Raw genomic sequence first — 26,653 nt, forward strand, 5'->3', positions numbered from 1 at the left:
ATGCTTTGGGGGTTCGGTGGAATGGAGGCTTCTATGGCCTTTTGGGGGGCCTAGGGTAGGCAGCACCTCAGCCTTAGGCTCCCAAATGTCCTAGGCACCACTAGGGCGCAAGATGGGCTATGAGGTGCAGAGACACACAGCGTCATACTGCTGCCCTAGGCTGTCCTGTGCTCTCTGCTGCGCGTGTGTGCACGCACGCACACACACACACACACGCTTGCGCCCACACCGCCCCTCTGCATGCCGGACGCAGCCTAGTGCATGCAAACGCAACTTGTAAACCATGTGAGAGGATTAGATCAGCTAACACCATCAAAGTGCAATATCGCAATTGGACGCTTGGAGGCAAAACTGCATCTCTAGACGCGCAGCCGACGCCGCAACCTCCCCCCCGTGCCGTCTCCCGCTCCCACCTCCCTGCTCAGGCCTGGGCTCCTGGTGCGGCTGGCAGGAGCGGCGGCAGGTCCACATGGACCGAGAGACCCCTTTCCGAGCTCTTCGCTCCCGTTTTCGGGGGAGGCGCCGACCCACTGGCTGCTGGGGGGGGCTTTGCCTGGGAGCGGGGCGCAGGGGGCTGCTCCGTCCCCCTGCAGTGAAGGGCTGGCAGCTCGGGCATGAAAACTGATTTCTCGGAGCCGGTTGTGCTCTGCAAATGGCCGAGGTGCTGCCGTCTCTCCCGCTGCTGAGGCCGGGCCGGGCCGTGGTGGCGGGCGCCTGCGAGCTGGGGCGAGCGGCTCGCGCTCCGGCCCGGGGAGCTGCAGCCTGGCAGCCGGACGTCGCCCTGCTCCCGACGGCGTCGCCACACGCTGTCGCCACCCGCACAACCCCGCGGGCCGCGGCCGAGCCCTGGCAGAGCCCCCCGCCGCCGCCGCCGCCCGCCCCCTCCTCGGCCCTGCGCCCCGCTTTGTCCGCGGGCGTCTCGGCCGCCTCCTGCGCCCGGACACGCCGTGAGCTCGCCGGAGCGGCCAGCCGTTGCCACCTTAGTGGGCCCCGACTCGGCCTGCCCTAGCCGCCGCTCGGCCCCAGCGGCCCTTCAGGCCCGGGGCGCTTCTCCAGCGGCGGCGGCGGCGGCGCAGCTCCTGGCGTTTTCTCTGGGCGTTTTTGCGCCTTCCTCGAGGAGGCCGCGCGAGCGAAACCCGGGGGGGGGGGGGGCGGCGAGGTCCGGGCCGTGACTGCGGCCGGGCCGCGGGGGCTGAGCGCGCCTCTCCGCAGCGGGCGCCTCCCGCTGAGGCTTCTAGCTGAAGCTCTGCGAGGCGAGAGTCCGGCCCAGCGAGCGCCGCCGCCGCCTCGCTCTCCTCTTGCTGTCGCGCCGCGCTGGCAAGCGAGGGGCGGCCTGGGCGGCCCCCGCGCCGCGAGGGCCCCCGGCCCAAGGCTTCTCCAGGAGCGCGTGCCAGCAGAGGGCAATGCCGGGATGGATTTCCATCACCGCGCAGCTGAGGCACCTTGGAGGGGAAGGAGATGGGGCGCTGGGACCGGGCTCCCTCGGCAGCCGCGGCCTCCACTGGGAGCCGTGCCGGGGCGTCGAGGTGACCCGAGGCCGGCGGGGGAAGGGGGAGGCGCAGGCTGGTTTGGCCGGGGAGCCTGGCATGGCTTCCCACCGCATGGAGGTGGCTGGAGCCGGGGGACAGCAGGGATGTGGGGGGCTGCCTGGGACTTCGCTAAGCGATGCGTCACGCGCTGGCTCTGCGGGGCACCAGCTCAGGCTGGGACGTGGCATCGCCGCCACCTCGCCGTCCGCCTGGGCTGCTGCAGGATGCCAGCAGGCAGGACGAGGGCGGCCAGGGCCCGGGCGGGAGAGCCAGGAGGGCTCAGCTCTGCTCCCGCTCCCAGCAGCCCCGCGCAGCGGGCGATGCCCAGGGAGCTGCTCCGGAGGCCGCTGGCCCTGCTGTGCCACAGGAGATGCAGGAGCAGGAGCCAGCTCCGCGAGCGGGGCTGTGCCCTGCTTGGAGCTGGAAGGGGCTGGATCCTGAATGGCGCTGAGCATCTCAGCAGCTCCCAAAGAGCAAGGGCCTCCTTGGGCTGTGCCGCGGTGGCCTGCTGCCACGGCGGGGCCAGGCCGAGCTGCGCTGGGAGGCAGGGAGGAAAGGCGAGGAACCTCAGCGCCGCTCGCGAAAGCTCCGCGGAGCAGGGAGCAGGGAGCAGCGCTTTGTGCGGCCGCGAGCCTCCCAGCTGGGTCTGCGCTCCCGCCCCGCCGGCAGAGGCAACGGCATCCCTCCAGCCGGCGGTGATCAACGGGGCCTCCCTGCTCAGTGTGCCGACGCTCTCGTCCACCACGCCGGCAGCCGGGGAGGGACGGGGCGGTCGCGCTCGCCGGGAGCCAGGAGGCAGGCGGGAGCGCAGCACGGCCTGGGGGATGCTCGCTTCGCGAGGGATCAAAGCGAGAGCCGCACTTATCGGCAGGAAAGCACGCTCTTCCACGCAGAAGACCCCCACGTCTGCTAAAATCCACCAGTCCGCATGGAACAGGCGGAAGGCGGGTGTCCGCAGATTAACAACCTGTTGAAAACAACGCAATGACTTCCAGCACGGCTCGTGCTCCCGTCCCCCGCTTGGCTCTGGGAAGGTCTCGTGGCGGCTGAGCAGAGCGCAGCCCTCGCTGCCCCCGGGCAGGGAGCAGCCGCGTTGCAGGTCTCCGTGATGCAGCAGCCGTGCAGTTGCACCGTGGTAGGGCGGAAGGCCAAAGCGGGGGGCGAGGACCTTCGCTGCGGCACCGTGCGCGGCTGCCTGATGCCACGGCCTTCTGTCAAAGCAGCGCTGATGGGAGGCTGGGAGGAGACAGCCGAGTGGCATTCGGCAGCAGGACCGTCATGTGCGTCCTAGTTAAACTCGTGCCAGCCCTAGCTGTTTCCAGACCCTGGCAAGCGAGCTGCAATCTTGTGATCTTACAAGCACAAAGTGATATAGGTTTTTTTTTTGTTTTTTGCTATATTCATGTGATAGTGAGTCAAGTTTTATCAGCAAAGGGTATAGACCACTGTTGCACTTTGCCATCCGGGCAAGCAAGGTGCGCCCACGTGGCACGCTCTTGCGACATGGCAGCTCAGCCATGCAGGGATGCATCCCATCTTGCAAAAAAGTAGCATCATCTTTCGTGAGTGACGCTGCACCCACAGCTTGCTCCGAGATGCCCTGGCAGGAGCCCGTGTCCTGCGGCCCCTGCCGTGCCGGCCTGGGACGCGATACCGTTCTGCAGCGCTCGTGATCCCCGTCCCTGCTCTCCACCAATGGTTTCTGAGCCCACCTCGTCCTTCTCGCAGCTTTGATGGGAGACTCGGAGGCTTCATTTTTGCCCAGGTTTAAGCTTGTTTTTTTCCCTTTTTGCTGCAGCAACTGCAAAGCAAGGAGCGCTGGAGAAGCAGCTTGCATTTTCCTGCTCTTACCTGGCTGTCTCTGGAGGTGACAGAGGGTAGGTCCAGCAAGAGCAGGATTGGGAGCATAGACTTTTGGCCTTCCATTTTTTGGGAGCATCACACTGTGGTGCGGACACAGACACGGAGCAGGTCCTGAGCAACTGCATTAGCCCCCTCGGGCTTTCTCTGCTGGAGACACGGCTGGAGGCACAAAACCAGCCCCTCCGCTCAGCAGATGGCCGTCGCCTCGGCTTTGCAGCAGCATGAAGAGGCACCGACACCCCGGCCGGTCTTGCCAAGATAACGAGTGCAGGGCGATTTGGTAGTCTCACGGCCTGCTCGGGGCTGCACGTGTTTCGGGGACGTTGGGACAGCCGAAGGAGAGCTGGGAGGCGAGGTGCCAGTGGCTCCGAGCACGCCGCTCTGCGGGGCTGCCCTGGGTGCAGGCTCCAGGTTTGGGGATCAGAGCCTGCTCCACCCCTGCCTGCCCCTTTTTAAAGCAAAGCCCATTATCTCTTTACGTTTAATTCTTGTATTTTGCCCCTCAGTAAAGCTGCAGTTCTCAGTGCTGCCACAAGCACACTCTTTCCCCAAAGCCAAGAAACCCCGTCTGGACTTGCAGTCTGCATTTTCCAAGATTACGTATTTTCTTGCTTCCGGGGAAGAAGTTTGCCTTGTTCTTGTGAAAAGATCTGGACCAGGAGGCCTGTTTCATCATAAATAAAATATATGCTGTCTTTACTATTAAATATACACCCACTCCAGCATCAATTATGGATAAAGAGCATTATTGGCCCTGATATTTGGGGCTGGAGTCAAAAGCCTGCTCACTAGTTAGAAAACGGCTGGAGTAAAATGTCCTGAGCCCTCATCCTTGGCCTTTCTGGGACTTGGTCTCTGCCTTCAGGAAGGACCATCTCTAACCTGCCCCTGCTCTTCGCTGCCCTGCTGGAAGGGGCCACGGAAAGATGGGCAGCTGCAGAAGGGTTTCTTCTTGGGAAGAGTGGGGATGCCTCACCCCCGGCCCTAGCGTGGGGCCAGCGCTGGCGGGGGAGCCTGAAGGCTGGCGAGGAGATGGCTGACAGCAAGCACCGGCCTGGCCAGGCCGGAGCCGGAGGCACGGAGCAATCCCGCAAAGGAGCAAAATGAGCAGAAGGTTGGAGCTGCTAGGAAATGACTTCTCACTTAGTAATAATAGTAGTCTAGCAGTAACTCCTGCCCGTGGTGGTCTCAGGAGCGGCCGATGGCCCTGCCGGACCTTTGTCTGCACTGGAAGGGCCACACTTGTGCAAGGGATGATCTTGTGCAGACCCTTGAAGCGATGGTCACTTTTCTGAATTCTTGGCAGCTTATCCCAGCCAGGCAGCCCTCCTTGCCCATGACCTCATGTGGCCAGAGCCAGTGGTCACTGGGGACAGCTCTGGGACTGTCTGCACCTTGGGGACCCGTTTTCTCATCTTCTCCCGCTGCCTTAATCAGCTCCAAGGCACAAGAGCCGGTTGTGAAGCTCTGTGCAATGAATTTAGCTCCTTGCTAGGTGCAAGCAAAGCTGTCCTTAGGTGGCTGTGTTCCCAGGTGTGCGCTGTGGCTCGTCTTCAACTTGCAATGCTCCAGCACAGGCTCTGCTTGTTAGCACAAGCCATCACCCGGTTTGGCCCCAGATGCCATCAGAGAGCTGTTTTCACCATAAGCCTTGCTTGATTTAAATCCCCAAGTGCTAGTTTATGCCTTGATCAGTCTCCTAAGTACATTGGATAACTAGTCATGGAAGAAACCTTGGCTGGAGAGCTCAGTCTTGGGAGCTGCTGAGAAGTGCAGAGCCAGAGATGCCCCCGAGAGCCCCAGCATCTCCAGCACTGTCAGTCATGCAGGCTTTTCTCACTGCTCCTGAGAAACATCCATGCTGATTTATGACTAGAAATCCACATCCAAACATCTTTGAAGATGGTTCAGGCCTGCCTTGTCCCTACCCCGCATGAAGGCGAATCCTGGCTTGATCCCTCCTGGAAGCAACAGGAGAGCCCTGCTGCCACCTTGCCGGGTGCTGGTGGAGAGCAGGCTGCTTCTGTCTCCCCGTGCACCGCTCTCACCCCACTTGGTGCAGCTGCTCGCTCTTAAGGCTGGTCATGGCTGACATGGGAGACACAGACCCAGTTGCTTCCAGAGGGTTAGGGCATCCCTGCTCTGCGAGAGAGGTGAATTTCTCCAGGGAAAAGAAGAGATGTGGGCAGAGACAGGAGATTAGATAGCAACAGGAAATCATATCACAGAGGATGTCTACTCTAAGGGGATCTCAAGAGAAAGAGACAGTCCAAGAGATGGTCTCATGGACACCGTGAACAGGATGAAATTCCAGCTGTTTGGCCATCTCTGTTGGGGAAAAAAGACTGCTTGCTACTGGCTGAAGCCACAGAGGAGAGGGGAAGGAGAGTAGATCCAGAGCTGCTTGTCCCTTAAGAGGTCTTGTAGGCTCTGTTAGGAACCACAAGTCTTAGAGAAATGACCTGCTCCACTTCTCCCAATCTAGAGTTCACTCTGAAACCTAATGTTGGTGATGTAAATGATAGTAGCCTTGCAGAGCTATTTGCTCTGTCAGCAATATCCAAAGGCTCTGTGTTTGTGTCATGAGCATGGGACTGAGAGGAGATTGGAGGGCTCATTTTGTGTGAACCTGTTTCCGGAGCAGCTCTTTTTCCTTTGATAATCATCTCCCTGGGTGAAATGCCACAGGGATGGTGCTGGGCGCTCCATGGTTTGGTGGAGTCTCTTCCTGCTCTGGTGTTCACGCATCCCATTCCTGCTCCCTGGAGGCCAGAGGGTCAAGTCTCCACTGTGCCCTGGGGGCAGGAAGGACACCCGTGTAGCTGGTGGAGCCTGGCACGCCTGCCTCAGGTGGGCAGGCTTAGCGTGGGCATATTCACTGTGCCCAAGCTGCCCCCTTCCTGCTGGCTGTGAGACAAAGCTTTAGCGATGCTGCCCGTCCCACCACGTGTAACCCTGTGCCAGCCTCCCTTCACCTCTGCGTCGTGCCCTTGCCCCCACCGAAGTGTGAGGGGCAGGAGCAGGGTGGTCTCTCTTGAAATCCTGCTGCCCAAAACCCCTCTGGCATGACAGCTGCCCAATTGTGAAATCCCTGGGCACCGAAAATGCAAGTATTTCTTGTTTCCATTAACGAAAAGTGTCCCTATATCCTACCCTTGCTCTGGGTGCATCGCCAACAACTACATTGGAGTAAAACCTTCAGGGCCCTGTCTCTCCTAGCGATAACGCTGAGATACAACATAAAATATACTTCTTTATTGCAGGGAAGATCCGAGGCTCTTCTTTCCCACCGTGGCAACGTATCTAAAGTTTACACCTCCTTGAAGGCTGGAGGGCTATAAAGAGACTTTGGTGCAAATAGGAATCTGGCCCATGCAATAAATCCTAGGCAGGCTGGTTAAGCGCTGGGCAGATCTGGCTGTCCTTTTGGGACATGGTGAGTCTCGCCTGTCCCTCCTCGCCCACGTGACTTGGAGGGCTTCCCGATGCCAGGCGTTAAACGTTCATCTCTGCGTCTCCTGCTTCGGAGGGTTTTCAATACGTAGCTGGGGAAGCCCAGCTGCCACCAAGCAGCGACGGGCTCTGCTTCGGGCTGTCCTGAGCTCACTGATGTGAAAGAGGGGGGTGCTTGGTGCCCGTGTGATCTTTTTGGATGGTCTATATCCTGCAAGACCCTGGCTCTCACATCTCTAATAAGAAAAAAACGGTTTATTTAGAGGAAGGCAAGTAAAACTTGCTCCAGGCCAGGTTCTCCAAAGTATTAAGATGGATGCTGGGATGTTCAAAGGCTTAGTGAAGGGGTTCCTACTGAACTGGCTTCTTTTACACCTGCAGCTCCTACAGCAGTTTCACCATCCCTTTTTTGGTTATGCGACTGGGAAAGACACAGGGGAAACCAGGCTTGTAGGTGGAAGTGGTACCACAGAGACGAGTTAACCATTTCTGTTTTCTAGATGGGGAAACTGAGGCACGGAGCAGCAGCATTGCACAGTGGGACAGGAGAGGAGTCAACTGGAGAAGCCAGCACTCAGTAAACCTCTGCCTGTCCCGGGACACGCGGTTCCTCTCCAGGCATCAGGGCCACCTCGTGCCTTGGCATCCAGACAGGCGGCACGTTTCTCCTGTGTCTGTAGTATTAGCGTTATTAATACTTACAACCCTTCCTCTCCTTCACCTTTCATGGAAGATTAGCAAGTGGAAATTTGCCATACGGTTTCTTAACAGCATGTTACTGTAAGTGGAGCAATTACAGATGCAAACGAAGAGTTTTAGACAATGAATGTCAAACTAAATGGGAATGGGAAGCTCTTTGCCTCCGTGATGCTTTTAACTAGGCAGGTTCGCAGCAGCCGCATGTCCCAGCTGGGGGGGTCCGCAGGCTGCAGTGCAGCTCTTGGCTAGGTGAGCTCTGCTGCGTGCGCTGGTCCCTGCTGGCTCACCGCCTTTGGCCAGGGGTTTGGCTTGCTCTATCTAGGAGCATTGCTGGCCATTCCCTGTTGCCTGATGCATCCTGAGGTCTCGATATGGTGACCGAGGTCTGCTGTGGATATCCAGCACCAGCAGGGCACTGCCTCGTAGGAAAGGGACGACTTAGCTTTGCTCAGTGCAGGGATAAGTCAGCTCGTGTCAGCCCCAAGGAGCGTCGGCGGCCATAAATTTGCCCGAAGCAGAAACCTTCTGGGAGGTGAGGTCTCCGTGCTGCCAGCCTCGGGCACATCCCCGAGGGCTGTTGGGCAGCTCTGCCGACACGCAGCCATGGAGCTGTCCCTTCCGAGGCCGGATGGCATGGCGGCGGCTCCGCGGCAGGAGTGCTCGGCTGGGCCCTTCGCCGCGCGCAGGGACAGCTCGGCTGGAGAAGGCAGGCTCCAACCCACGGCTGAGCTGCGAGGAAGAGAGACCATTTCTCTGGTCCCCTTGGACCTGCTCCCCAAAAACCCATGTGCTGCTTCTTTGAAAGTCCTTTTTTTTTTTTGTCTTTTTGGGAGTTTCACCAATTTCCTTCCTTCTTTGGGTAACTTTCTGTATCTTCTTCTGCATGGCTGCAATGAACGGGCACTTCTGGTGGCCTGGCCAAGTGCAAGCCGTGCTGGCCTGGGGGACAGGTTCGCCCCAGACCGTAGCTCCCTCTGGGCCTTTCTCACAGCTGAACATGAGGTGGGAACAAGGGGGTGGCTTTGGGTGGAAAGGGGGCTGCTGCACCTGAAGGGAAAGGCTGACGAGCACAGCTTTTACAGCCCCCTCCTCCACCTGCCTCCTCTCCAGCCCACTAATAAATGCAGGTGCATATGCACCTGCATAGTTGTGGCAGCAAGCCCTGATGGCTTGGGAGCAGCAACATCTTTCAGGGCTGCGTGCCGGTGCAGGGGACAAGCACGGGACGAGGGAGCCTCCATGGCGGAGCATCTCAGCCTTCACCGTAACCCCGCGCTGCGCAGCAGGCACGAGCCGGGGGGCAAGCGCTGAATCTCTCTAAGCGGGTGCGTGCTATCTAGCAGATGCGTTTCCTGCCGAACGAGGAGGTGTTTGTGAAGGGATGTGTTGCACACGTGTTGGGGGGGGTTAGCCATCTGTCCTTCCTTTCTAATTAAAGCTAGGTTTGATATGATAATTAGAGCTGACTTTTGTGTTAACTTTTGCTAATTATTTACAAAAATGTTTTAGATAATTGTCATCATTTTGCACAAAAGTGATATGCAGCGGCCATCTGTTGGGTGGTAATTCTTAGCGTGACGATGATCTAATCAGTGCGGTCAGCCAGGAGGAAGAGGCTGGAGAGGAAGAGTCGCCGAGAGCTAATGACTTCCTTGGGAAGTTACTTTGGCGGCCCGGGCGGTTGGGGGCTGTTTGGACAGGGGGAGCAGGCACGCCGGTCCCAGCAGCTCCTGGGGTCTGCGCCGCTCGAGGCGGGCGCAACGCAAGCGTTTTCACAGCCACGGCACGTTCTTTCTGGGTGAGTCCCCATTTCAGGAGCCCAAGTTCCACGTCCCTCCTAGCGACTGCGTGCAGGTCGCAGCCCTGCCGTCTGCACATCTCCGGGAAGGTCGGAGCCATGCGCTGGTGGAACAGGAGGTGCCTGAGCACGTCAGAGCCACAGGAGCCGGGGAGAGGCAGCGGCCACCATGCTGCTGCTGCTTGGGCATGGCTGATGGCCGCTGTCTCAAGCAGGCCCTGGCTGACGGCTGACCTGCCCCGTTCTGGTCTCCACGCTGCCAGCGGGTAGAAACTGTTGCTTGCGGTTGCTGAGAGTAGATGGGTCCTGGCTCCGGCTGGACACCAGGTATCCGCGGCAGAGAGAGACAGAGCTCTGCAAACGGAGGAGCAGTTGGGGAAGGTGGGTGTCACCAGGCCTGGAGGCGTCCGAGGTTGGGACACACGGCCGTGCCTGTGTCCTTCCCACGCTGGCGCGAGGCGTGAGCTGGCAGCGGGCCCCTCTCCAGAGGGCGAAGGAAGGATGCTCCCGTGGGAATTCGGGGGTGGGAGGGAAGGGCAGAGCCTGAGACGGCCAGCAGGCAGCATGCCACGGCCCCTACGCGCCCGCCCCAGCCGCTCGCTCTGGGCTCCCGGCTCCCATTAGGGCCGGGGCCGCCACGGCGGCGGCGTGAGCCCGGGGAGAAGAACAACTCGGAGCCAGCGGCCTTGGGGGCCGCGGCGAGACCGGTGCTTGAAATAGGTTTGGTTTTTTGTTTTTTGTTTTTTTTGTATGTGAAATGCAGCCCACTGCAGAACTCGTGGCTGGAAAGAAGAGCGTTAAGGCGAGCTGTGCTCTCGGCTGCCCGGCCTTCGAATCCCGAAAAACAAGGGCCTCTCTCATCTGGAGATGAGATGCGAAAGCCGGGGAGGATAGGTAGCATTTGCAGCCCTGGCTTTGAAAGGAGGAGCAGGTGCGCCAGGCCTTGAGCTACGGCAGAAAGCCTGGCCCGCGGCAGCGCGCGAGCGGTACACGCAGCCCCGGGGCGCCCGCCGAGCAGCTGTGACAGCCGCTTCGGAAATGTCAGCGGCAAACAAGGTGTCTGGCATTTCACTGCGGTGACATTTGAACAAGTTGCAATAACACAAGTAGTTTGTGTTCTGGGAGCCGGGGGGAGGAAGAGCGGCGGCAGCCGGCGGCGCTGAGCACCCCAGGCCCCGGCTTTCCGAAGCGCACGGCGGCTGAAAACACCCCGTTCGCCTCCGAGCGGCAGGTCCTCGGCCCACGCCGGCCCTGGGGGGGCTTTTGCAGCCCGCGGGCAGGGACGTGCGCCCGCACCTCCGTCCGCCGGCGAGGAGCGCCCCATCCCCATGCCAGCGCAGCGGAGGGGGCCTTCCCCGCACCTCTGCATGTCGCCCGTCCTCAGGCGCTTCGCCGCCGGTGCTTTGCCTGTGTGCAGCGGGACAGCAGGAAACAAGTTTTTCCCCACGCGGAGGAAGAAAGGGTCTGGCCGAAAGCAGGAGCCCTGAACGGTGCCCGGGGCCTCGCCGCTCGCCCTGCTCTGCGAGCTGCAGCGGGCCGGGCCCGGCCCGAGGGCTGCTTGTCCCGCCTTGCCCTGCTCGCAAGCTATTTGCCAGCTCAGCCGGTGGGTTCTCCCCCTCCCCGAGATGGAGGGTTCGGTCACAGGGCAGCGTTGGGAGGGTGGCGGCTCTGGCCGGGCTGCTGAGCACAGACTCATGTTAGCGCACCGATGAGCGCATCACGGCAGCGTGCAGGGGCCGCCCTGGCAGCGGGGCTCTGCAGCATCCGACCTGCCCCGGGGCGCGCGGCCAGCCCGCCGCCCCGGCCCCCCGCTCCCAACGCCGCGTCCGTGAGCCCGGGGCTGGGGAGGGGGGCACGCGTCTCCCTGGGGAAACGGGCCTTTGCTTGTATCGTCAAGGGGGTTTTGGGGGTCGGTGTTTGCAGGGTGCTGAAGGCAGCAGAGGCAGCGAACCGGCTCGGCGCCGCTGGGGTCGGCTCCCCGGCGCAGAGGTGCTGGGAATCCGGGGGGACCCTCTGCCGGGAGAGCAGTGGCGGGTGCCGGGGTCTGACGTCCCGGGGAAGAGACGGGGCAAAGCCGGCGAGGGGCGAAGCCCAGGCACAGGCAGGGCCCGCTGCTCCCCGCTCCGGGGCCGAACAAGCTGCGGGAGGGGGATCTGCTGGGGCTGCGCCTGCCGGGACGTTGGTTCGGAGGAGCACGTTTGCCCCTCGTTAGTATGAAACAAGTGTGCAGGTTAGATCACCCCGCTGAGCGTATTACGGGTTGCTGGTTTTATGTACCCGTAGGCTCTGTGGCTCTAGAATATGTAATTCGCCATCAATTTACCGAAAGTTAAAATATGAAGGAGAGGAGAAAAAGGAGAAAGAACCTTTTCCGTTTAACAGCTGCTAATGCCTCGACAGCTACCGCGGCAGGGCCATCAGCTGCGCTTTAAAATCCAATATATGACATTATTTCTTGGCCTCGCTTGGTTCAGTTTCACCTTGATCCTGGGCAAATATTGACCAAGCACATATAATCCTGCTGCTGCCGTACCAAAGAACTTTATTTGGTTTGCAGCATGCTTGGTATCAACGGCAGCCCCTGGGCAGGAGCAGCACGCCGGCCCCGGGGCCAGGAGGGGCTTGGGCAGAAGAGACCTAAGCCCTGCTGGAAACACCATATATAGTTTAAAAGGAGTCTGGAAATTCAGGGCATCGTTGGAGGAGTGGCACTGCGAAGCTGTGGCATTGGTGGCAAGCTGGGCTCTGCTGGTGTGCAACCCTGCTAGGAAGCGGCCGTGCTTCTCTGGTCCTGTTCGTGTCTTCTTGCCTTGGCGAGAATTGAGGGACTTGCTTGGAAGCACTGTAAAATCCTCCACGGCGTGTCCATGACGTGTCCAGGAACGTTTCCAAGGAGAGACATACGGCGCTGGCTGGCTGCAGGCAGGAAAATGAGCCCCCTCCTGATGTCTCGGGGACCACGTGAGGCTCTGGAGCAATGGACTGGATTTTGTTGGTGCTCACCACCATGAAAGCAGTTTGTTCCCTGCCTTGTTCTCAGCCGGAGGGGATGAACAGAAGCTTAAAGGCCCTGAGGCCAGAAAGGACCATCCCCAGCCCCCCCGACCCTGAGGTCCATTTCCCACTGCTGGAGCCTCGCTGAGGCTGAGAGGTGCTGCCACGAATCACCACAAAGAGAGGAAACATCGCTCAGGCGAGAAAGCGCTGTAATTTTTGTTTCGATATTCATGCCAGGACAATTTCTACGTCTGCTTTTGGAAGGAGTGACAAATCTTCCCATACCTGCCACTTTCATCACGAGAATTCATTTTATTCTCACCCACCAAGCTTCTCAGCGAGTCCAGGATGTGTTATATCAGCTCCTTTCTCAGCTCTAAGTCTCACGCTATTGTTTCAAAGGTTGGGGGCACTTCTGTTTTACCAATCCATCAAAAACCAATTCCAGGTCAGGAAGAGTGATGGGCCACGCTCTGCAGCATGCAGCAGTGCATCAGGATAAATACCCAGCAAACGCTCTGGTTTCTCCCGGGCGTGGGCTGTAGGGCATCCCGTCACTCCTGCGATGGTCAGAGAGGTACTGGGCCATCCGCAGTCCGGGCTGCGCCTCTGCGGGCTGGTGAGCCCAGTGACGTCTTGGGCATGGCAAACTGGCTCAAACCTCTTGCTTCAAGCTTGAGCCAAATGTTTTGGCTGAGGCTGAGGGCAATTCTTCACTTTTTCTTGCCTGGGCCCACAGAGGTGGGAATGGACGCATTGCGCCAATGGGTGCTCCAGAGAAGTTCATAGCAGGATGGCGTTCAGATCGCGGTGCTGGCTCCTTGAGCGTGAGGGGTGCCATGAGTGGCTAAGTCCCATCCAGTCCTTTTTGGAGATGGTTCTGTACTCTGAAGGCTGCGCCCGTTTCAGGGAGCACCGGGCCAGCGCATGAATCCCAGGGGCGAAATCACAGCACTTGAATGGGAGAGCTCTGCCCCTAGGGCACGTGGGGTCCCCTGCATCCCACAGTGAAGCTGGGTCCCTGGGTGCTGCAGCAAAGCCAGGGTCCCCTGGACCCCAGGGCAAAGCATGGCCCATGGGGGAGGGATCCGGAGGGACCCTTCTCTCCCGCGGTGGCTGCTGTGGTGCTGCTGCCGCCCCACCTCCGCGACACGGGTGAGCGGTCGCATAGGCATTGCTGGTGCGATGGCTGCTGGCGTTGCTCGCTGCCAGGGCCGCGCACCGCTGCGAGCAGCGACGGCTCGCCGCAGCGGAGGGCTGAAGGCACCTGCGCCGCCGCAGGAGCCGCCTTTGCAGCCAGGGAGGGTGCGGCAGGGGAGACCTTGCCCTCCAAACTTCCTTTTTCTTGGCATGCAACATATTCAGCGACACTGAAATCTTTCACCGGTTTATCTTCTTGTGCATTTTTGAAAAATAGCATGTTTGACATGGAGGAGTGAGGGGAAGCCAAATTCCTACTAGCTGAAGCATTTAACTTCAGTTTGTCATGTGACATGACATTTTGTTTGCAGAAAAGATTTTCAATTTTATACTTTAATAGCACTAAACATGTTCCAAATAAAGCTAAAATGGCTCATTTTTGCAGTAAATGTAATTTCTGGTTCAACCCCAAACATTTCTTTCCAGCCAGGCTGCAGTGCCTGTGGCCTGACCCAACCAACCCCAAGTGCTCCTGTGTCCCTGGCTGCATCCCCAGCCCTCTCTGCGTGCCCGGGTCTCCGTTTGATGCGCTGGCCACCTCGCTGGTCGAGTGCCAACGCTGTCCCTATGGCCGTATTCTGGCCACGTCCCTTGGCCCTCCAGCGTGGCTGGGTGCCATGCAGGACCTCGGCATTGTTCGCCCCTGGCTGAGCCCAGTAGAGATTGTTATTTCTTTAATGGGGGCGGGGGGGGGGCATTTATGCTCATCATGCCCTGCCTAGTGGAGGAGCTCCTCCATCCCGGTTCTGGATAGGGAATACAGTCTCCAGACGTCAGAGAAAAGCGGTGACTGCGTGAGGCCGAGGATCGGACAGCACATGGAGAGGGGCAGGGATAGGAAATCCCAGCTCGGCGGGTGGTGGCACAGAGCTGGAAGGGAGGGCAGCAGCCGTGATTCGGGAGGGACCGCTGCGCCCCAGCCCGAGTGATGCCTGACTCCAGCTGCTGGTTTGCATTTGTCAGCTTTGCAAGTGCTGAAATCACCCGTCTCCATCAAAAAATGCGCTTTTTATGCAGTGAGGCAACTGAATGTCTCATCTAAATCATCCACATCATCTTCACCCTTCCCAAATCCTGCCACAGCTGCAGACCCAAGGGACTGACGGCAGGGGCACCGAGAGAGATGTGCTGAGCTGGGGAGTGATGGATAGACAGCCGCCTGGCAGGAAGATGGCAGTGGAAGAGAGAGTTGATTTCAGTCGACTGGTTAATGACTTCATAAAGTCAGTGACTTGTTGGCAGTGTCTGGCAGTTCATTTTTAAAAGCAGAACTATAATGCTCAGCCCCGAAGCCAGCTGCCTCGGAAATTCAAAACTCAATAAGCAGCTCTGAGACTGAAAAGAAGCTCAGTTGGAATCAAACTGCACTCTTCCCTACACCCCATCCCCACCCCGAATGCTTCATTGCTACCATCCCCGCATCTTGATGGAGGAATAATGCTCTTCATGCCGTATTAATCACAGCCCAGGGACCTAGATCAACCCAGTCGAGATCCATAATAGCTGGGGAAAAATGACATCTGTGGGTTGACCTGGATGCAGCATTCATCTTCTCTCAGGATGAAAGATCCTGTTGCTGACTTTATTGCAATGCAAACGCTGTGCCCTGCTGCTCGGCAGCACATGGTGACACGTGTCTGGGGTCGGGAGCAATACGAGGTGCTGACCCCGGCCCGCAGCAGGATGGCTCTCGCTGCACAGAGCCATCTGATCCAGGGGGATGGCGTGGTTGCATCAGGGTAGGTCAGGGAGCCATTGAACCACGGGAGTTTATCCCCAGCCAGCCCCAGCAGAACCAGTGTCCTGGGGCAGCGCTGTTGCAACGCGATCCATCTCCCAGGGCAGCGGGGGCCAAATCGTGCCAGCCTGCGATGGCCTTTGGGAGCCTGCACGGCAGGCAGAGGTGCAGGGCTGGTAGCGGGGATTCCCCGGGGAAGCGATTCCCAGTGGGCTTCCCTGGGACCCCTTTGGATTTACACCAGAGCAAGCAAAAGCCAGCTCTGGGCCACTTAAACAGCTCTGCTGAGCTGCGCTGGTGTAAATGCAGGGAAACCCTGATGCCAGAGCGTTACTCATTTGGCAGCGTGATCTGAATCAGGCCCCTGGAGAGAGCCAGGAGCAAGCAAATTCCCACCCCTGTGATGTTCTTCTCTTCTCAGCCTCGTGTCCTGCATCTCTGATTAAGATGGATTGTTTCTCTCATCACTTATCTATGGTGCATATAGTAAAACACTTAATACAATTTAGTCTTTTTGAAGTTCCACTGCATTGCTTGTTGAAGTGCTTGGTATTATTGCTAATCTTCCTGATCTCTGCTCATTTAATTATCTTATCTCCCACTTCACACTCCCCCTTGCACCACCCCTGGGCTCTAGCGAGCCTGAAAAACAGAACCTGAGGTGGCTTTTGGCATGGGGAGAGCGAGAAAAAAGCAGGTTACCCTTTCGGCTGGATACAGCAAGGGCTTCACCTCCTGCTAGAAACTGTCTTTAAAGTCTCCCTTGAAAGCTTCACCTTAAACTCTTGGAAGACTCCCTTCTCCCTGCCTGTCGCTCCAGGGGGATGCCGAGAAGACCTGCACGTTAGCAAGTCAGCCCTTCTGCTGCAGAGGATTTTCCAGTTCATGACACTGGTGGCTGTGTTATAACAACTTGGCCAGAAGCTAAGGGCTACTTCTGGCCTGAATAGGTATTTTTTCTTCTGAGACCAGATAAGTAGCCCAGCCATGGTGTCAAGCATCCCTGTTGTACAGCTCCAGTGCAGAGCGGTCCCGGGGCAGCTGCCAGGAACGGGTCTGTCTCGTGCTCAGCCAAGCGTCACGGGGATGCAGAAGTTGTGCTGTGCGGGGCTGGCGGTGCCGTGCTGTCCCAGAACATAACTGCTCTGCCCGGCCATCTCCCGCTCTCCCGCCTCGCGCCCCTGTCTCCTACCCATCACCTCCGTGGGACATGTAGCTGTTGCCAGCTCCAGCCTTTTGGGTGTCAGCATGAGGGACGGTGAAAAGTGAAGCAACAGAGCTTAATCCACAGGTAAAGCAACCCTGGGAAAAAAGATATCCCCCAAACCCAACAATCTGCTGCCCAGCTCCTCCAGCAGCCCCGGACCTGCCTTGGTCATGGGTTTGCAGTGCCAGAAAGACTCGCTTGCTCCCTTTTTATTTTCCATCACTTAGGCCAGGCCTGATGCTCCCTCAGGCCACGCGGTCTGACCTGCTCCGGCTCTTGCCTGACCACCATCAAGAAGCTAAAACCGATCTGGCAAAGGCAAGGAGCAATGGGGGTCAGCCCTGTTGCTGGCACTCCTGCCCTGGGCACCGACCAGGTCCACAAAAACCAGGAGAAAATAACAGTAAAGAAATCCTGCCTTGCACTGGCATTATAACTTATTTATGGCACAGATGCAAAAAAGTCTCCTATTTAATCAGCTCATTCCAAGGAGCCCAACTGAGATGGGTTATACTGTTTCAACAGCTTGGGCTCACAATTATGGAAATGTGGTATTATATACACGGCGAGGAGCTGGCCGCAGAAGAAAATTCTCTTCAGTGCGGTGGTGTGTGGTAATACATACTAATTAAGACAAATGTAATTACCCAGGCTGCAACTCATGCTTAACAAATTAGAACTGAAACACGGCAAACATGAAAAGAGAGGAAATAATAAGCTCATGGCTTTGAAAAACTCCGAGCCCCAGGCAGGAGCTCGGGCATCTTTTCAGGCCAGCAACACATGATATTACCTAGGTGATAACTCCACAGAGCCGGACCTGATGGCCGTCTCCTCCACATGTCCCCTTGGAGACCCTGCATAGAGTCTCTTAGAGTTTGTCCTATTCACAAGAAATTACTTTTCAACTTCCTTCAATATTGAAAAGTCACTGCCACAAATTAAAGGGGCACTGAAAAAAAAAAAGCATTTATTTACATACTGAGAACCTGGAGCTTCAAAAGCAAACCAGGCATTCACGAGTGCTGCAGAGAACCGTGAAGCAGCAATCTGCAAGGAGCTAATGACGGGGAAAATAAATCCACATTGTTATCAAATGCCAGCAAGGAGCAGCCCCTGTCCGTGCCCTGGGTAGGCAGCAGCTCCAAGAGGCTGTGGCCTAGCCAGAGACTGTCATTTTGCAGGGACGGTAGCCCGGGGGAGGCCCCCGCTAGCCAACAAGACCGACTGATCCAGAAGGGCAGGTCTGCAGGCAAACACCGCCCGGGAGCGCTCTGTGGCACGCTGAGGACGGCAGCGGGGCAGCCGTGGGCCTGCGTGCCCTAGATGCTGCAGGGACTTGGTGCGTCCTCTTTGCACAGTGTGTTTCTTGCCCCCTGCTCATTTTCTTCCTGGAGGCTGGAGCTCCTCAACGGCTTTGCTGCATTCCTGTGCTAGTCATAAAATAAATTTAATGCAGGCTGCATTAAAAATTCTCATTGTCTTTATGCACATCCATAAACCAGTCAAGGATAGCTGACCTCTTGGTAAATTCCTGAGCTAAATTGCTTTAGGTTTCCCATAGTAAATCAGGCTTTAATTGTTCTCTGAAAGGAGCTCCTGGTGAAAGCTTAATGCACTGATTAACTGGACAGGTGATAACGAGGACAGTGCAGCTGAGCTGCCCAGATTTCATATGGGCTTATGCCCCTGGCCCAGGTGCTGCATATTTACATGCAGAAGCTCCCGTGCCAGCACAGCTGCTCTCTCCTCCCTTGCCTTGCCCGCGTATTTGCAAGCTGAGCTCAGGGTCCCTGGTGAGTGTCTCACTTAGCTGTTTTTGGTTCTCTAGTTCAAACAAGCTGCCACCCGTTGGCAGTTCAGTCTGGTGCAAATGCCCTGAACCAGATGCCTGGTTCAAGGAGAAGGGTTCTTGGAAAATGAAATTTTGGTGAAACCTTGCCACGTTTGGTACAAATATCAGGAAGGGAAAGAGACACTGAATATTTCTCACTCCCCTGGAAAGCAAAAAGAGGCTTTTGAGCATCTGGCTGAGAACGAGCAAACTCAACAGAGGAGTGGATATTGCTGCAATGAGCAGGGCAGGGAAGGACCTTGTGCTTCTGCCCTCACACGCTGGGAAAAAACTCTGGTGGATGTACTGGACCACCAGAAGGACTCAGTGTGGTTTTCTGCATGTAGACACAGCCCTGTCTGTGCAAAGATCTTCTCAGCAGAGGTGAGAGCGCTTCCTGCAGCAACTCGGCATTGCCAAACCCTTCCAGCCGTTTCCAGAGGAAGCAGCTTCTGGAAACACCTTCCTCTGGAAACACCATCCTCTGCTCTCTCCCTGGCCTGGTTAACATTAGCCTACAGGGAAAGTGCAAGGTGAGGGTCAGGCCTGGCTGCCCGGAGGCTGGTCCTAGTCGGGGGAAGCAGGGTTGCTCTGCCTGGAGCCTAGCTCATCTGAATTCACTTAATGGGAGTGAATGCATTCATTACCTTGTGGGGTTTCCACTCACAAAAAGATATTTGCAAAGGGAAGTTAAAAAGCAGATTAATGAGCAGGACATTAAGAATTAAAACAATAAAAAACTGCACAGTAAGTAGAGCTGCTGTCAAATGGTGTTCCCAAGGGAGATAATACCCTTCCCCCTTAATTTCTTAACAAATCCATTATGATTAATGCCATTACATAAGAAATACTATTATTACAAATGCATTGATGATTGCAGAGCTGCAGCATTAATAACACTGGGTATCACTTAACTAATTAGCTAGGGTTTTCAATAGGACCATTATTCAGATGCATTAAAACTGAACCTTACACGCTATTGTCCTCTGGGCTGTCTTTGCAAGGGGACAAAATGACAAGCATCCCTTTCTTTTCAGGAGAAGCTTTCTCACCTTGGCACTTGTTCACCTGAGCTGCCCACTTGTTGGTGGCACCTCTTGATGCCATGGTGGTGCAGTGTCCTGTGGTGCCTGAGAGGAGCAGCTGCAGATGGGAGAGAGAGGGACCAGGACCTGGTGTCTCCAGGCTGTCCTCAGCCCTCCAGGGCTGGCTGGCCCTGACCTTGCCGCCAGCTCAACGGTGGGCAAAGGCTTTGACGATTGGAAATGTGCTCATCGCCCCTTCAGGATTTCGGGGCTCTTCTCTTCTAGCTGAATTTTCCAGTGCCCTTTTTTTACTGCCTTTTCCACCTAATACACAAGTGCAAAAACCAGAAGATCCTCATTAGCGAGGTGTTTGCTCTGCATGTTGCTGGTTGGCAGTTATGTGCTGGGAAATCCTGATAGCTGGCTGTCCATTGAGGTTAACTGCACAAGTGGTAAGTGTCTAATGGACTTGCTGGATTTGAACAGGAGCTGGAGGGAGATAGGCTGGCTGAAACATTGATACATTGATGCTGCATTGGTCACCAAGATCTTGGGGACCGTTTTCTCACCTTGGGAAAATTGCCTCCTGCTGTTAGGTCTTGGAGCTGTGGACAGCCTTGGATGCAATTTAGTTAGTGGTGATGGTGGGGAACCAGGCTGGATGGAGAAGAAAGGAGTGCAAAAACCATCTCTTTGTCCCAGCTAGCTCCTTTCCTTCAACCTCCAGACTCTCCCCCTGCAGGGCTAGCCCTTAGCTATGGATCCTTATTCTCCCAACGTTTGCTCTCTATCTGCTGCTCAGTTGTTGCTCTCTTAGGCCTGATCAAGTAGATCCCTGAGCTGGTTGTCTCTAGCCAGGCAGAAAACAGGCTGCTGTGGGATGAGTGTCCTATGAGTGGGAGCCCAGCAGGCTGCAGGGGTGCTGGAGAGGTGACCTCTCCAGATCACCCTCCGTGGGCACCCCTGGTTCCCTTGGAGCCAGCCCTGTGCCAGGAGGATGAGGGAGCAGCACTTTCTAATCTGGGGCCATCCCCAGTCCTAACACACCAGTTGGGAAGGTACCCGGCTTGCTGCAGCGGGTTTAATGAGTGAGTATCTACCAGCATGGACTCAGTGCGGCATTGCCTTCAGCCAGGCTATGGTGCCGCCTCTTCCCATCCTCCACCTCTCCTGATCCCATCCACTGCTCCGTGCTGAGACAAATGAATCCTGACGCTGCCAGAGGGCTCCTTTCAGTGCTTTCAAATTAACACATACTTAAAATTCAAATGCAAATAAATTTTTAATTTCCTTAATTAAAATTATTTTCTCGTTGGAGCTGAATAATGGGATTTGAATATTAGAAATAATGGGATATGCCTGGCTTCCTGGGGCACGTGCCGACACCGTGTCAGAGCAGGACAAGGCACTGGCAAGCCGAGCGAGAGCCTGCGACAGCCTGAGCGAGCCGGTGCTCAGCTGTCCCTTGTGCCTCCAGGCAGAGGTGCCAAATCTCTCCTGCGGCGCGGGGCAGCCCTGGGGGCACTGGCGTGGTGCTTCCCTCTTGCAGGGCATGAGACCCATAGGGAGAGACCCGCTGGCCCACTGGCCTGAGAGACGGTTGCTGGCTGCGAGGGCGGCAGGGGTCCCGGGGTATGCCGTTTTAGGAGGCATCTACCAGTTGAACTACATGGGCTTGCTCTGAGGAGCGTGGGGGGAAGTGGGCGCTCTCCATGCCTCCCCATAGCGTGGGACGCTGGTGGGGCTCCCAGCCACGGCGGGGGGAGGCAGGGCCCTGCTGCACAGCCCCGCTCTCTCCCTGCGTGCAGGCAGGCAGCTGCTTTAATCTCCCTGGAGGGGGTTCACACATCATACCTGGAGGCCAGGAAGGCAGCACTGCTCAGAAGCAGAGGCTCTGTGGCACCGGGAAGATCTGGCCTCCAAAAGGCTTTTGCTGCAGCGGCAGCGCATTGACCTCCCGAAGCAGCACAGTTGCCGCTGCAATGTAGAAATCAGCCGAGTGGTAGTGTGAAACAGTGTCAACAGCAATGCTCAGTTTTGCAAAGGCTGAAGATGGTGGATTGCTCCCACTGTGCCCCGTGCACCCCCAAATCTCCATTGATCGCCCAAAGCAAGGTCCAAGGGCAGAGGAAGGGTCTGCTGGGGTTTGGCACCACTAAGGGGTCTGATTCGCTCTCATTTGTGCTGCAGGACCACGCGAGCCCTGGGCCAGGTCTGATGTATGGGACCTTGGGCAAACGTGGAGTAAGATCCTCCCTGGACCAAACCGTTGCAGCCTAATGACAGGCGGGTAAGCAGCAGCAGGGGCTTCCCTTGTACCACCAGCCCAAAAATGCCTCTGCCCCAGCCCTGCTGGGCTGCTCTAGCTGGTGGGTTGTCACTCGGTTCAGTTGTGGAGCTGGTGAGATGCGCGAGACCCACGTATTGCATCCTTAGTATTCATATGAATGGAAAAAAAAGGAAAAATACATGACGATGCTAAAAATAGCGATACATTTAATCAGCTCTTGTGGGGTCCAGTGCCTGGACTGTTGGATGGGAGATGCAATAGCAAAGAGATCACATCAACTCTGATCTTGCCTGATTGGGCTGAAGGACGGTTGAGTGGAAGCGTAGGTGGTTGCACTCAGAACTTCTGAAACGTCACCTCCTGTACCTGCTCCGTCTGCGACGCTCCTGTCTGCTCTCCGCCTCTGCCTCATGTCTTAGTATCTTTGGAAGCTTTTAACAGATTTTTTTAAATTAATAATAATATAACCATTAAAGACTGCAGGCTCAACGAGTTATTCTTGAATGAGGTGAAGAGCGTTGCATGTATGGCTTTGTAGAATTTATTAGCGTGTGTATTTGCATCGCTTGCAGAGTGCTTGTTAGATGCTGTACATAAAATGATTTACATAGATCTCTGCCACTTGTAGCAATCCAGCCTAGAATAATTAAAAAGCTATTGCATTAATCATTTATTAATTATTACTGAAGTATTTATGCAGTTAAACGGTGCCTTCATTTCAATTTTTGGCAATATTTTACCAGCCTTTGCTGCATCGACAAAACCCAGAAGTGTCTAACGATCCTGCTGACAGGTCGGGGGGCTGCGCGGGCGCCGTCGGCTGTGCCCGGCACGAGCTCACGCCAGAAGCAGCCACCGCTCGCCCTGCAGCCCCTCTCTGCGTCCCCGGAGGAGAGGTGTCCGTGGGACGGGGGCGGCAGGGGAGCTCTGGCAGCCGCTCTCGGGACGGCTCAGCTCGGGGGACTGGCTGCACTTGAGGCGCGCAGGTACCCGGCCACGCTCGGCTCTGCTCGCTCGACCCGCCGGCCCGTCTTCAGCGCCGGTGCCGCCGGCCGCCTCCCTGTGCCGTCGGCCGCCTCCCTGTGCCGTTGGGCTCCTCGCGGGCGTTGTGCGAAGGGCAGCAGTGAGCCTCTGTGGGCGGCCCACGGCTCCCGGCACCCGCGGCCCCTTGGCCCTACCGGTCCGAAGCCAGTCTGCGTGCTCGCTCAGATAACGAGGAGGTATTCTAATTAATCCTCATTTCCACCCGCAGCAGCCGAAATGAGCTCCACTAAGAGCGCGATGTCATTTGATGCAGATGAACTGGGCTTTGGTGGCAATTCAATTACACACTTTTTTTCTTGCTGAACATAATGCATTTTGACGATACAGTAGTTTCAGTGCTAATGAGATGCATTTTAACTGCTGTGAAGACTGTATTTTTCCCTACACTTAGTAGGCAGGATCCACATTAATTACAGCTTCAGCGCAGAAAAACCCACAGAGTTACTGCCTACACTTTACTCCGGGTAATAGCAGTTTCCTCGCGTTGCCGGGAACGTTATGGATTCACTTTTAAGCCACGTTTTATACCAAACAACTTGATTGTGATAGCAGGGAGAAAACAATCCTCCTTTACTCAGGCTGCTCGCTCTGTGTTATAAAAGGGTCGCTGATAGCGGGGAGATGAATCAGATGCATTTAAGGTGGAACATACTCAGAACAAAAGCCTTTACAGAAGATGTTTTAGGAGCTGTTTCAAGACACGCAAAACTCGGGGCCAAGTGAAAACAGCAGCTCGAGGTCTCGCCGGGTCTCCCGGGACGGCGACGGGCACTGACTTCTATTTCGCTGGCTCCTGTTTCCAGACGGCTCGGTACGGACCGTGGATGGGAGCCAGCCCTGCCTGTGCCGTTTGCATCCGTCTGAGGAGAAGTCTTTTCCCTCCGGCTGAGGGCATTTCGGGGGGCCTGCCCCGGTTTTGTTCGAATGGCTCGGGCTTGGCGCGGAGGAGCGGCGCGTGGCAGCAGGGTCTCCGCTGCCCAGGGCCGCTCCGCTGGCGCTCCTCTATAGCCATTTGTCTTTCTGCACCCTCCATGCAGGGGTTCGGGCTGCCAGACTGAGCCGGGCAGCTTCAGGAAGCCGAATGGTTGCAAGCTGCATGAAGCACAAGTGTTTGATGAGGAGTTAGCAGTCCAAAGTGCTGCAGAGATATTTAATAAAAGATTGATCAAACGTGTTGTAGCGTGCTGTATAAATCACTTTGTGACCTTCACTTAGCGCCGAGGCCTCATCTGCTAATAGCTGGAAATCATTTGCAGCCTTCCATGATGCGTCCTGGAAATTGCAGTGAAAAAATAAAAACATTTCTGTTAATCATTCATGTCTTCATGTAAGTATTCCTGCACGTTCCCTTCATTTAAAGTTCCCTTCACTCTCAGCGCAGGGCAGAGCCCTAACCCATCTGCCCCAACGAACTGCAGGACGCTGAAGCCTTCCCGTGAACGGACGTTAAGGCAGGTGACAAATAAACACGCCATTCCTCAGTTCAGCTAGGCAATCACATTCTTGCTTTTTTGGCTGAAGGAAATGGCTGAGCAGACAAAGACGCATTGCTTTTGAAACGCTTTTTGATTATTGGGCACGGTTAAAAATTTAGCATCGTGCACAAGGCAGGAAGAAGTCTTATTTTTCTGTTTAGCTTCCCTGAGGAGCGGTAGTGCAGGAAGAAGGGGAGACAACGGTATCCGTAGCTAGCTGCAGTGGGATCAGCAAGGGATGGGTTTGCATGTTGAACTGAAGAGGTCTCTGTGCAAAGCAGAGTGCGTTTTGGAGAAAAGCAGAGAGAAGGCTCTCATCCTGCTTTTTTCTTAATCCCCTCATTCCTTCTGAAACAAACGCTGCTCTTCTTTCAAAAATCCTTGAGGTTTTTTGGAGGGGTGTATTGATGGATAAAACAAAAGCAGAAGCTCACCGTCTTGTCGTACCCCTGTTGCAGGCTCTCTGTTTGCTGAAGCTCACAGCAAGAGGTTATTTAAAGAGGTCAGACTTTCTAGTATTCCCAGCTCCTCAAGCCTGCTGAATGCTTTTGAAGACATGACAACCAGACAGGTGCTGAGACCCTAAAAATATGAGTCCTTCTGAAAAATCAGGCCTGCGTTTCAGGCACTCGTACCCTGACGCTGCTCTGGATTTCATGATGGCCCGGCGTGGTGGGTGCCCTGGGGATAAGGGTAGAGGCTAGAGCAGTGGTGAACAGAGCAGGCTTTCACAGGGCTGCCAGACCCAAGTATTTGCAATAGGAGCCCAATTCTCAAGGCATCGTCAGGTTTATTTTATTTAGGACAGGATTAAAAAAATAAACAGAGACTCATTGTCCTTTTACTTTCTTGCTGGCTGCAAGTGCACCTGAATTGCATTTTTTAGGTGTTCTCTGCAGCAACAACAGCTGAAAATGTACCTATTTTAAAAATAGGAAGGCAAGAGTCTCCAGTAATCCCGGGATTCCAGGAGCCAGGGCTTTCTGAAACATGGGGAGGGGGATAAAATCCCAGTACCGGCTGTCCACAACCACAGTGCACTAGATGGAGCTACAGGATAGCTGCCTGCCCAGTGGCTACCCAGCTGCTCTGGATCCATAACCCATCAGAGAAAGGTGGCAGGACACAGGGAGCTCATTAGGGTGACCTGAACTGAAGACATCCATGGGTGCGCTGCTCATCCCAGCAAAGCCCCCAAGATGCGTTAGGCTGACCACATGTGATGCCTGCTCTCTGGTTTTACTCCTTGCACGTGTGAATGGTTGTCAGTGCACAGTTCAGATACGCCTGTGTGCCAGGAATGTTCTCCCAAACCTCCCGGCGCATAGTGGTGTTGGCACTCAGCCATAGGCTGTAACGCAAATCAGTGTATGTGTCTACTTGATCCTTTCCCCAGTCTCCCTTGCTAGGATGGGCAGCACCAGGAACCCTTTCACAGGCCCTATTTCAGATATTATAGAGTAACTACATGGTAATCACTCCTGCTTTGAGGAAGTGCTTCAGGCTGGGAGCAAGTCCTGAAGGCCATCATGTCTTGCAGCAGAAGAAAGGGTGGGATCTCTGCTGTCCTTGTGATCCCAGTGTTATCCTAAAGACACTCCAAGAGTTCATGTGGCTGGGGCTGCTCCTGAGCATGGGGGAGACAGTGCTGCCACTGACAGTGATGGTCAGGAAAAGTTTAGCTTATATTCAGCACTGATTTATTGAAATCTGCCTTTTTGTTTGTATGAATATAGTTGATTTTTGAGCAAAAAATGTTGTCAGGAAACTTTCTTGGGCTTTGGATGGGACTTCGGATCTGAGAAGACAACCATCACCCTCCAGAGTCACAGTCACCAGGCTGCTAAGGTTCAAGGACTCCAGGTTGAATTTCTGCACTCACAAAGCCATGAATTTGGGTCCTAACAGAGTGCTCAGAAATCTCAGCTACTCTAGGCTGTGTCTCTCTGGAGAGCGCCTTTTTTTTTGTCCCAGAGTGGAACGGGATAACTTCAAAGAAAGACTTCCAAAATGTCTGAGTTGAGAAAATCAGTTTGAGGGTGCTCTGAGGTACCAACTTTTTTCACTTCAGCAAGAATCACTAGAGGATATGAAAATGTTTGAGTTGTTCAGATTTGTCTGGTCTCTCAGGCTTTTTTACTGGGAAAATACCACCATTCTCGCTTTGCTGGTTGGGGCTCAGACAAGGTCAGATGTTAACTCTCTGCACTTATCAGGTGAGGCCAGGCCAGGCCAAGAGCACCTGCTGCCCACCCACTCCATTAAATGCTCTTATCCCACTGCCTCAGTGTGAAGTTGAAGGACCATTTGCTGGGTCAGATATGCTACCTAAAATGCCAGTTCCCCCCTCTCTCCTCTGCCAGCAACTAATCTACCTGTCTCTTCCTTCAGACCCAGGTGAGAAGCAGGCACATACCCTCCTCTTCAGTCTCGGGAGAGCGAAAAGGTGGTAGATATTCCTTGCAGCTGGCCTCAAGATTGACAGTCCCCCAGATGAGGTA

The sequence above is a fragment of the Struthio camelus genome, chromosome 18 (genome assembly GCF_040807025.1).
Source record: "Struthio camelus isolate bStrCam1 chromosome 18, bStrCam1.hap1, whole genome shotgun sequence".
NCBI classification, from domain to species: domain Eukaryota; kingdom Metazoa; phylum Chordata; class Aves; order Struthioniformes; family Struthionidae; genus Struthio; species Struthio camelus.